At 45.8% G+C, this 12952-nt stretch overlaps 1 pseudogene; it reads left to right on the forward strand.

Moving 5' to 3' along the window:
• The first annotated feature begins 127 nt into the window (after window positions 1-127).
• On the forward strand, window positions 128-11510 carry LOC118366332 (nucleoporin Nup37-like; annotated as a pseudogene).
• Window positions 11511-12952: the final 1442 nt, after the last annotated feature.

Below are 12952 nucleotides of genomic sequence, written 5' to 3' on the forward strand. Positions count from 1 at the left end.
TCTGACCAATCAGATTCTGTGTCATCATTTAACCACGCCTATGTTGTTTCAACCGCTATCTGTGGTTCTTTATCACGGAACCCAACATTGTTTTAACATATCTGACTATGTTTCGTGTGAGAACATTTATTCATTATTATTTTATAACGTGTTTTTAATATAGCAATTGTGTGTAACGTGTCAAAGTGCTACACCATTGCGTTTTTAATCTCAGTGTGGTCCCCCTAGAATTGAAGCATAAAATGGCATGGTACGTTCCAACACGGACATCAACTGGGGGAACAAATGCATTTCTTCTGTGGCAGAAGTTGTAGCTAAAATGCACGTATAGGTATGGTTATGAATGAGTTAGCCATCTATGCTAATTTTTTTTATTTTTTAAAGCCGCTTTATTTTTTCAATATATTGTGTTATCTTGCCAAAGGCTGTCATCAATTTTAATCGCTGTAGTGTGTTGTAGGCTGCTAGCGTTTGGGTCGTTTCGCTGGCTAACATTAACTGTCTTATCAGCTAGCTAGCGTCATCATGTTTAAACGTTAATAATTAGCAAGCGCTGCTATATTGCAAGCTAGCTTGTACAACAGTGGGTGGGGGGGGGCTCTAGTTACCTAGCATTTCACAATGTTATCAGAGCTTGTCCTGAAGCCAAAGCTACCAACTTTCTGGTGGTTACAAAGAATATAGGAAAGAGGTCGAGAGCTAGTTAAAGTAATTATTCTATCTACAGTACTGACCGTTTGTGCACTGTTGAGCTAGCAATAGCCAGCACATGCCTCCTTGACCCTAACCTACTTACTAGATGCCTGGCTTCTAGCCCTAATTTACTTCCAGAGATACGGGTTTATCTAAAACATTTTGGAGCAAACTCAAGTCGTCAGTACGATAACTAGAGTAATTAGCTAGCCTACTTAAATGGAATATCTGAGGTTGCTACAATCATTTTTAGACCTTTAAATACATTTTTATGTAGGATACCCATTGATTATTGAATGTAACTCGTAGATGCCTCATGAGCCTAATTCAACTGTCTAACCCGACATGTAAACTTGTTTTTATTCATTTTGTTTGCAAACACTGTATAGCTTCAATATGATTAATGCAATACTTTTGATATAGATCAGGGGTAGGTAACCCTGTTCCTGGAGTGCCACAGGTACTGCAGGGTTTTTGTCCCAACTAGGCACCACACTGATTTAGTTACTTAGTTAATTGATCAGTTCAGTGATTGCCTAAATTCAACAGCTGGTCTTCCAGGGCAGTTAATCAAAAAACATTAAGTGCCTGTGACATTCTAGGACAAAGGTTGCCTACCCCTGTCATAGATGGTCAATACTTGCATCCATAGCTATGTCCATGAATTTGAGTGGTTTCATTTCTCAAGCCCCATCCCACAGCAGTTTACCAAATCAGTGGTGCTGATTTGTTCAAACTGCACATTGCCCCTTTAAGACTGCAATCAATAACACTTGAGACTGAATGATCAATTGTAGTGAAATGGTGTTCTGTTGCCCTCAATTGGTGGATCCCCCTTGCTGTTAACCTTTGGAGTCCAATAGCTCAGTGGTTCTCAAAGTCTGGGATAGTACCCTCTTGTCATGTCAATCATTGCATACCTATTTATAACTTGTCAGAAATGTCCAGATCAACTAGCCCATGTCAGCTACTGTTTTTTAGCCCATAGATTTTGTTGTAATGTTTAAGTCATTCATATCACATGAATACACATTAGACATGACAGTGTATAGATTTGCAAGAAAATTAGCTTTAAAACAACATTTTCTCTCTGCCAACAAGAGGGGTGTGAACAGTTTGTGTCGTGAACAGTGCTTGTGCCCATAGAAATGGACGTGGGTTGTTGCCCAATGCTGGAAGCGGGGCCTGAGTGAAAAAGTTTGGGAACATACAGCCTACATGATGTCAGTACAACAACAAGAATGATGTCCCATTATGTGATCACCGTGACAGCTGTCACCTATGACCTTTCACACATTTAAAAAGCTTCCATCTAAACAACCCCCACTGACCCACATGGGTGTTTCACCGCACCCTTCCTAGAAAAACTAGAGAAGTCTGCTCTTCTGGTATATCTCCCTCCTAGTCGATTTGGGATCTATATGACTGGTTTTGCATTTAGGAAAGTTCTGATCTCATGATTATCTTATTGTCACTCCCTCCAGTAATTTCCTCAGTGACTACCACAGAAAGACATGTTAATTCATGTTCAGGCTTTAGGCTATATGAATCCCCCTCAACGAGATAGCCCAGTACCGTAGCATGTAAGCTTTCTCTTGTTTGAGTGTGCATACGGAAGTATTATTTTTGGCTTTCAGTACAAATATGCAATTTCTGTATAAGGAAGTTCTAATAATCTAATATCCTCTTTTTAAATGTTTTTTATTTACCCCTCTTCAATCCTGATGCAGGTGGTAAAGTCAAACCAAAGAGTAAATACACCAGACATGAACATCACCAAAAATACACTTAGCATGGAGGACTCAGGTCGAGGAGCCAGCTACATAGTGCCCTGTGACGACTACGTCCATGTGGTGGAGTTTAGCCCCTTTGACAGTGGCTCAGTTGCATCCCTCTTGGCCTATTGAGGAAGCCAATATGTGGTTGTAGGCACCTGCCGCTTCCAGGTGAGTGGTAGCCTGCCAGATTCCTCTTCCTCATGTCCTCTTTTCTAGCCTCCCTTCTCAAAAGGCATCAGAAGAGAAGATCCACCCAATGTTCCTCTCTGAGGAGGCATGGATAGGGGACACAAGGAATTGAGCCAGTGTTTTGGTTCCATGTGTGATGTAAACCACTGCTGTATGTATGACTTGAACCACTGTTTGAGCAGGAGGAGGACATGGAGGTAGAGGGGATTGAATTCACCACACTGCGTGTTTTCCATCATGCGTTACGTATGGATTGCCTCGCATGGAGCCCTGAGTCTCGGCTGGACAAGCTGCCCCAACTCATCAGGTAGCCTACCTTAAACCTTTTAGTTCTTACAGCTGTCTTCTGTCTTTACATCAGGGTGTCTGGTCCTGGAGTGCCCTGCAGTAAGTAACACCTGATTCAGCTCATCATGGTGCAGACTGATGACGTGGTTAGTTGGTTATTTGGACCAGCCACCGCTGTGAGTTGAAGCTGCGCTACTTTTTTCTTTCTTAATCTCTATGTAAAATGTATTTATAAAGCCATTTTTATATCAGCAGATGTCACAAAGGTCTTGTACAGAAACCCAGCCTAAAACCCCAAAGAGCGAGCAAGCAAGCAGGAGAGGGTGAGAGGAATACCACACAGGACTCCAATAAGACAGGAGAAAAACATCAGATAGGACAGACCCACCCTGGCAGACTAGTGCAGCATAGATATTGGGGACTGTCACGGAGGGGTCGGGAGACACTGGCCCTGTCCCACGATACCCCCAGACAGGGCCACCCACTTTGCCAAAGCACAGCCTCCACACCACCAGATGGATATCAACAGACCACCAACTTACTACCCTGAGACAAGGCGGGGTATAGCCCGCAAAGTTCTCCCCCACCACACAAGCCCGAGGAGGCACAAGACCAGACAGGAAGATAACATCAGTGACTCAACCCACTCAAGTCAAGTATAGTGAAACGAGCCTGGCAAGACGTGATCCACCCCTCTGACTAACGACATGGGAGAGCACTAGCAAGCCATACTCACCCCCGTAATAGGGTCAGTGGAGAGAATCCCGGTGGAGAGAGGGGAGCCGGCCAGGTAGCGACAGCAAGGGTGGTTCATCACTCCAATGCGTTGCTGTTCACCTTCGCACCCCTGGTTTCAGACTACACTCAATCATAGGACCCACTGAAGAGATGAGTATTCAGTAAATACTGAAAGGTTGAGACCGTTTCTGCATCTCTCATATGGATCAGCAGACCATTCCATAACAATGGAGCTCCATAGGAGAAAGTCCTGCCTCCAGCTGTTTGCTTAGAAGTTCTAAGAACATTGAGGCCTGTGTCTTGTGAACGTCGGGTACGTGTAGGTATGTATGGCTGGACCACCTGCTTATCCCAGAGCCATATATTTACCTAAATATGTCTCTGGATCATTCATCTACACCAACTCTGTGTCAGTCAGTGGTATGAAACCCTCAGTAGTCTTGGCCCAGCTGTATTCTTGTCTGTGGCCCACTGTAGTGGTGGAATACCAACCCAGTTATTTCAGGTGTTTGATTTTTTAAAAAGGATGTTGAACGTTATTACATAGAAAGCAAGGTTTTCCTCTTAATTGGAATGGTGGATGGGAATGCTGTAATCCCGCAGGAGATGTTTCCAAGTTGCTTTAATTGAAAGGGAAAGGCAGTGATACTTCCTGACCTTTCGTGGTTAAGTCTGCAGGGCCCTGGGGGCTGGCGTGTGACGTGCGCACGTGTTATTACACTGATGGCTCCCCCTCTCAAGTTTCGTCCCTCCCCTAGTTTTGCACGTAGTTATGCCTTCCAGGAAAAGCAGTGTTCTCACGGGCGTGCCTGAGGCAGGGGCCGGCAAGGGTGCTAGGAGGAGGGGGGGTAGGGGGCTTACGCTGGGAGGCTCCCAGATTCTACCAGGCCAGCCATGTGAGGTCAAGTCAGCAACCTCTAGGTAGATTCTGGGGAACTGTCAGGAACACTTCCCCAGCATCAGCTCAGGGCCAAAACAGACCCAGTCATTAGTCAACCCTGTGACATTGACAAGTCTTTGAAGATTGTCTCATGAAGAAATGTTCTCCCACTTGGCACCTGTTCTTTCATTGATAATAGTCCTGCAGTGTAGGCTAAATCTAGATAGCTAGTTCATATTGCAAGACTGTGAAGTATGTATTGAATTAGAGGTTTGATGATAAATCTTTGGCAATGCCTAGAAATTGAGTTGAAAGAAGGGTGAAATGCCCTCCACAATTCACTGACTACTAGGCTATGTATCAGTTGTTGGTATAATCACCTGTACCAGTTGCTTGGGGGAATATTCTGGCTGTGTATCGTGACATTATGCCAAATCCGTCTGTTCCTGCGACTGCAAATGTGTGAAAATGCGTCTGTTTTTCTTGAAATATGTGTGTTTTGCTTGCGATATGTGTGTTTTTCTTGTCATAAGTGAGTTAGTGTAATTGTGTAAGTAATTGCAGGCGCTGGTATATACTACGACTGATTAGAGGCAAAGTAGTCTCCCAGGTGTTAGAAATGTTCAGATGGCGTGAGGAATCTTTTGTTTTTCTCCATGTTTATCTTCGCAATTAGAATCTCCCTGGCAGTGTTTCCATTGATCCATGTCCAAGTCTTTACCACACACACACACACACACACACACACACACACACACACACACACACACACACACACACACACACACACACACACACACACACACACACACACACACACACACACACACACACACACACACACACATCCAAAGGTGTCAGCCCGGGCTGCAGTGCAGTCAGACACACGCATAGACATGTACGTGTGCCCGAGTGTGTGTACGCATGTCTTATAGTAGGATGGGCTCTGTTTTGATGTTCTCTTTCTTTGTTTATGTTTTTCTCTCTCACTCTGTCTTTCCCACCAGATTTTGCACTGCTGCAGCAGACAGCAGACAGATCTTCAGAATCAACATGAAGTCAAGGTAGAGTACTGGTGCCCCTGCCCTCACGACTAGATCCCACTGCAACTACTGCACCTGTCAGTTCAGTTGGCATCTGGTTTCTTTAAAACAAACTGTTTGTATATAGCACACTGACAGTAGGCACTTAGTGAATGGCTTTTATATTAGCCTAATCAAGAACCCAGCGCACACAAGGAGCCAGGGAACTGTCATACAGTCTATGGGAGGCTCGCATCAAATGCAGCGTTTTGTTAATTGTATCTTCTGTGGCGATGTATGTGTGGTTGTCTAGGTGATGGAGGGTCACACCAGCTACATCAACCACTTAGTGTTTGAACCCACGGAGGGGAAACAAATGGCTTCGGTCAGCGATGACCATACATGCAGGTCAGTCCGAACCTCCTCCCGGTCTCATTCAGCAAGAATAATATGAGTGTGTGAGAGTGTGTCTTCCCCCAGCTCTTGGATCTGTGTTCTGTTCTCTGTTAATGGTGCAGAACGTCCTGACTGTGTTTCCAAAATGAAACCCAATGCTTAGCACAACACACCCCGGTGTTGCCGTGCGTAAGCACACAGCCGCTTCTCCAGCTTTTTAAAGTAATTGGTTAAATATGGAAATCCAATTAGCTGCGGTACTGGTGGAGGTTGTTCCCCTCCTTCGGGTTGACTCTTAACAAGGTCCCCCAATGTGGCCTATCAATCAGTAGCTAGGTAGTGGAGCAAGGAAGGAAAGAGTGTGTTGTTAGCCAAAGGGGTAACCTGGGCACAGGAGGTTGGTGGTACCTTAATTTGGGAGAGCGAGCTCATGGTAATGACTGGAGCAGAATCAGTGGAATGGTATCAAATCCATGGTTTCCAGGTGTTTGCTATTCCATTAGCTCCGTTCCGGCTATTATTATGAGCCGTTCTCCCCTCAGCAGCCTCCACTGAACCTGAGGGTCCTCCTGTTACCTTAGTAACTACGGTTGTTGCTAGGGTCTAGACAGGGCGAAAGCCTGGCCCAAATCCTACTCCCTCTTTGCTCCTTCCCACACAATGTGAGCTCTTATTGTTTGACCAGTGATTGATGGGGGAGAACGTGTAATCAAGTTAGCAACTTAGAAATGAATGACTGGCCCCTACTTTTCTCTCCGCTAGAGCCTGAAAGAGCACGTCTCTCATATCCATCTTTAAACCCAAAGCTCCCTGGATGAGAAACACACCTGAAACATCTGCTTCTATTCATAAACTCATAATTTCAGGAGCCTGAAGCTCGCGGTTACACTTCCAGTCATCAAATACAGGCCATGGTTGAATTATCTCCTCAATCTCCTTCCGGCCTGCCTAAATGCTCTAAAGTGTTGGTTAGGATGAGGGCTGTGGGGAGAGAGAGGCCTCCGCTAGGGCTGGTGATGAAGCTCTGCTACTGCGAGAAACATCAGCTCACAGTTCTCCCTCAGCCTCCCTCTATAATGGTCTGGCCAGAGAAAACAGGGGTACGCTCTCTCGGCTCCATCTGCAGAAAGATTTAACTTCTGTCACGTTGAGAAAATATGGGACGCAGGAGAAAGAGTGGGGTGGAACTAGGGAAAGATCAAGTTAACAGGAGAGGGGCCTTCCAGGCAGCCCACACAAACTGAGACCCCTGATAGGGTGAGAGAAAAGAACAGTGGAACGGCTTCTCTACTTGCGTGCGTGTTCGTACACTTGGCAAGTTGTCCTACCATAACTCTGCTTTGTTCTTTGTCAGCCCTGTCCTTTCCTGCGTGGGAACTCTACTCCAGCCGGAGAGGCCACCTGTAGCAGCTAGAAGGAGGTCACAGCCTCCCACTGAGGTCAGAGTGTCTGCCAGAGGTCCCAACCTCTCTGGGCTCGGCTCCCATTGTGTCTCATAGCTTTCAGTTGGATTTGCAGTAGGTATGTTTCTGTTGTGTGAGATGGATTCCTCACTTCAGCCAGCTCTGGTTTCGTGTTGACATGGATCAGCAGAATACAGCTTACTCAAGGGGCTTGAACAGACACACCTGCTGCAAATATTTGTGTTGCGAGATCTACTCTGTGTGTGTGATCTACTCTGTGTGACATCCTTTTGGGAAGTATTTCTGAGGCGTTATCACAACAGTTTGAGCCTTTCTCCCCACTCTAGCCCGTCAGTCAAGCTATCTGTCAGTTAGTATGTCCATGTCCACTCTACAACATCCCAGTCTTTCGTCTCCTCGTTTCTCCTTTTCTTCTCATGTTCTCAAGCTTTTTTTGCTCCGTGCTACGGGATCCCATCATCAACTCTAGCGAGAGGAGCAAACCGATCCAATAAAAATGACTAATGGCCGAGATAATTATTTCAACAGTCCAAATGTCTGCTAAAGAACATGTTATTGTTCAAGACACTTGAGCAGGTCTGATCAAGATGGATGTTGGTGTGGTTTTGAGGAGAGGAGGACGGCGTGCTGTGCTCCTCTGCCTGGACTCCCCTGTGAGGCTCTGAGGTGTGATTACTGTTTGTCTTTCTCAACCCTCGTTCTGCCGAGAGTCGCCAAGGTTATTTACCCTGCACACTCTCATAATTTAGTTCACACGGTGCACACTACGTTTCCCATTTCCTCCGCTCATTTGGAAACCGTTGACCAAAATGAAAAGGTGCGGCTGCTGTTGTCTTACTCACATCTACACACAGACTTCAAATGCAGTCTCGCCTTTCAACTCTATTGTACACGAAGCCCAGTGTTATTGCTTGATGTCACGTCAGCTGTAGTGTTATGCAGTTACACATCTCTTTGTCAGTGGTGGTCTCAGTTTTGTTTCTTGCCCCCTTTCACCTTGTTCAGCAAGGATTACATTGAAAACATTTTTAAATAAGAATCTTTCCCCATTTGAAGGGCAAAGTGGTGGACCACAACTTGGCCGGATGCGGCGTAGCGTGCGATTGAACTCTGCTTGGCAAGTGGTCTGAGAAGAGAGGGTTTATGCTTGTTTGTCTGCTGTGGTCTGAGGTTTCCAACCTCGCTCATGGTCTATGGAGGAGGGTCTGCACCGCACTCTACACAGGGCCATTCTGACTTCTGTGTTGTGTCAAGAAGCAAAAGCTCTCATGGAGAAATGTTTTATCCCCTGCAGGGAAGACACAGGAAAAGTTGTGTTTGTTTAATGAGGTCTTCATCTGGGATGGGGCAAAATCATATCCTCTCCGCCGCGACTCTGCAGACATCTCTCCAACATGTTTGACATTTAGACAGGCTTTGGGTCTTTATTAGATGTCTTCTGCATGACCTCATCAGTCAACGCATTCACATCGGTCCCAACCATACAGACCTTTAAAAAACATTTTTTAACCACTTGCAAGTTTATTCCTCCCTGGTTCAGGGGAATGTTCTATTAGATACGAGGCCTTGTGTTCGCTGAGGAGGGCTCTCAAATGTGGTTGAAGAGTAGATCCTGGTCTCGGGAGCAGCCTGTCCTCTCCAAGTGATTTATTACATCCGGGCGCACGTTTGCCTTGTGTCCTCGGCCTTCTCGCTCGTCAGCGCAGGGCCCCGCCCACCTGTCTTCACAGCTCAAGAGGGAGATTACAACCAAGATCCCTTTTTCCCTGAAAGAAGGGCAGTGCTAGTGAGGCTCTGTGTGCGCATCTCTTGGACAACTGACAGAAGTTAGATAAATTACACACAGGCATTACGTGCTTTCATAAAAACACTGGCATCACTACAGGCCTGGTGTGTGCTGCTCACTCATTAGAGTACATTCCCGAAGAGAGTCTCACAGACGCCTGGGGAAAGATGGGTTTGGATGGAAGCTTGTAACTTTTTTGACATGGATCCTGTGAGACAAAAACAGCCAGCCAGCCAGCCATGATGTCTTTGTTGTTTTTCATATTTTTAGCTGCCATTAGCGTGTGTAATCCTTTGTTTTGTGTGCTGTCAGCACCAAGGCGTCTGCCTGCGCTGTGCTGCGCGTCATCTCCTCTCCCTACACAGGGGGTGGCTGGACTCCGGAAGCTATTTTTAGCATTGCCGCGCGTCCCACTCCAGCACAGCTAATTGAGTGCTTATTAATTTTGTTTTTTGGACTTTAATTTCTCATTTTTGACAGGACCTGTTTTATCTGAAGCTTCGGACCGGGTTGTTTGTTTGAATCGCAGACTTCCTGTCTGAGGTTGTTTTCTAAACGGGTAGTTGAGGACAGGAGAATAATTTTCTTACAGTCCTTAAACGGTTAATTTTCCCTGAGCACACCCCCTCTACCTTTCATGCCAGATGGCCTCTCAGTAACAGTGCATTCCAGTTTCATAATGAGAGTTTAAATAATTAGTGAGAGTGAAAAGTTCTAGTGTGAGAGTGAAAATATCTAGTGTGGGAGTGAAAAGATCTAGTGTGAGAGTGAAAAGATCTAGTGTGGGAGTGAAAAGATCTAGTGTGTGAGTGAAAATATCTAGTGTGGGAGTGAAAATATCTAGTGTGGGAGTGAAAAGAGCTAGTGTGGGAGTGAAAAGATCTAGTGTGGGAGTGAAAAGATCTAGTGTGGGAGTGAAAAGATCTAGTGTGGGAGTGAAAAGATCTAGTGTGGGAGTGAAAAGATCTAGTGTGGGAGTGAAAAGATCTAGTGTGGGAGTGAAAAGATCTAGTGTGAGAGTGAAAAGATCTAGTGTGGGAGTGAAAAGATCTAGTGTGGGAGTGAAAATATCTAGTGTGAGAGTGAAAAGATCTCGCCATACTAAACCTTGATCCTCTGTACAGCTGATGGTGGCCGAGAAGAAGGGACGATCCGCTTCTATGACATGGTTACCCAGCAAGCCATTCTTTCTCTGGATTGCGGCCAGTCGCCACTCATGTCGGCCGACTGGTGCCTCGCCAACACCATCAAGGTGGGCGCGGTGACGGGCAGCGACTGGGTCATCTGGGATATTACCCGCTCCAGGTGAGTGGCAGGACAGATGCTTGTGACCGACTGGGTTTGAAACCGGGTCTCTAGCACGCCAAAATACTTTGTTAGCCCCAAGAGCTAACACAAGTCTTCATGTCTCAGACAAGGTTACCCATCACCTCAGTTACATACTGTGTAACACTACCGTATGAAGGCATGGGTTTTGTTAATAGTTATTTGTCTGTTTGTAGTTACCCACAAGAGAAGAGGCCTGCCCATGTAGAACGAGCAGGAAACTTCAGATAACTGCTTTGTCCATGCTTCCAAGGTAATTTTTATCTGGTATCATTGGGATGTCCCTCCCACATTGAAATGGATATGTTAAATGGTTAAGGTAAGGGTTTAGGGTAGGAATGTCCCAAGGATCCTGAATGCTTCCAATTACTCTGACCTTCAGAGTATTGTGATGCATGTTGTGGTTGTCTGGCTGATACCGCTGCTGCCGACGACGTCCATGTTAATAGCTGTGGTGATGGTGATGGCAATTACTGTAACCACGGGTGTCATGGTCTTCCAGGTGTTCTCGGGTCAATGAGAATCTCTTCTCCACAACAGGATGTCCAGGCAAGATCAGCAGTCAGTTACTAGTGCATCACCTGGGTCACCCGCAGGTCAGTGACTTGTGTGTTTGGCTGTTTGCATTTACACAGTGTGTCAGTTTCTGAGTAATAAAAGTGTGGGAATAATGTTCAGTAAGAGTAAGGAAGTAAGGATAACATAACGTGCTTCCTGGACCTGGTTTCTTATGTTTATATGGTGGTGTTGTTGCAGCCCGTGATGATTGGATCAGCCACGGTGGGGGCAGGTATAAACTGGCAAAGGTCCCTCCCACTCTGTGTCATTGGCGGTGACCGAAAGCTCTCTTTTTGGATGACAGAAATGTAATGCAGTCACTTCCTATGGACGTATTGGAGGCAATGCAAATGTACATTGAAACTGTTTGACCTGAGGTGTGGTCAGATATTTATATTTTCATAATTTTTCAATAAAGTATTTAATTTTCCATGTTTTTGTTTGCTTTGAGTTCTGAATTTAAAGTTTAGACACATCCTGGACTTTTGATGTTTATTTTAGAGTTCGACAACTGACCACCCAGACAAACAGACACACTGTCATATCCAGACAAACAGAAAGGTGGAACTTGGCTTCTGTGAAAAGCGGGGCTGGTTCTTTCTTTCTCAGAAGTTTTGTATCAGTGCTAGTTTGTTATGATGTTCTGCCAAGCGCCTCAGGGTGAGCTGCAGGTCACAGGAATGTGTGCGCTCAATGGTGCCAGCACTCTACTGCCAGCACTCTACTGGTCAACATCACAATCCCTCTACAGGTGCTCACTCTCTGTAAAACAGACACACACTCACCCATACACATAATCGCTCTCTCACACACACACACACACACACACACACACACACACACACACACACACACACACACAGCTGTCCCCACCCCTGTAGGTCCTATTTCACCTGCAGAGTGAGGCCTGGGAAGGGGAAGGCCTAATGCAGGCAGCCTGCTCCTTCTATTGGGTTATCCCTGAGATTTAGACGGATTAAGGGCAGGAAACTAAAGAGAGAGGAAAAAGGTTTTGTAAGAGAAGTGCAGGAAACTGGAAGTATAGGTCTTTTCAGGTCAGGTACTACTGGCTGGCAGAGGGGATGAGTGATTTGTCTCCAGAGAAGAGGGAGAACGAAGCGAAAGAGAAAGAACACGAGAGCCACAAATCTCATCGTCCTAGTGGGTGGGGACGATCAGTGATGCTGAGATGGCGCATGGGAGACATCGGACCATACGCCAACAGACTCAGAATACTCCATTAGAAACAAGGGCTCATTGTATCTTATTGGATGGCCCATGTACGAGAATAGCACTTACTTACTGCATTAGAACTTCAAGAGGGCACGCATTCAATTTGATCATGAATCATTTTTAGTGACAGCTAATCACTTGTTTCCACAGATGGACGTTTTTTAGTCCGAGGGCCCAGCCCTTTGGAGGGAGTTGTGTGTGTCTACAGGGAGTAACACAGAACAGTTTATTTTACTCCATTAATGTATGTGTAAGGGGTGAAACAGTAGGTTTTATTGTGCACTGGTGTTGCTGCACGACAGAGTAAGGCAGGTATAGGGGAGGTGAGACCTCCACTCTTTCAATCCCGCTAGACAGGCCTGTATGTTTCTTGGAGCGTACGCACTAACCACCATCCACAATCATAACATGCTACCGATCTCCTGGTCGACTCTTTGTTTGAACAAGTCCAATGTGGTCGGTCGGTGCCGTACGTTTGCAGTGTTGGACACAAGTGGTGCTGGAATGGCTACGTGAAACACAGAGAAATCAATGTCGGCGAGCAAGACGCCGCAACATCTCTATGCACACACACCGTTGAACATTTTCCAAAGGCTATAATATCCTCATAGGGTGAATTAGAATTGCAAAGTGCAAGGAGA

This window comes from Oncorhynchus keta, chromosome 33 (genome assembly GCF_023373465.1).
Source record: "Oncorhynchus keta strain PuntledgeMale-10-30-2019 chromosome 33, Oket_V2, whole genome shotgun sequence".
NCBI classification, from domain to species: domain Eukaryota; kingdom Metazoa; phylum Chordata; class Actinopteri; order Salmoniformes; family Salmonidae; genus Oncorhynchus; species Oncorhynchus keta.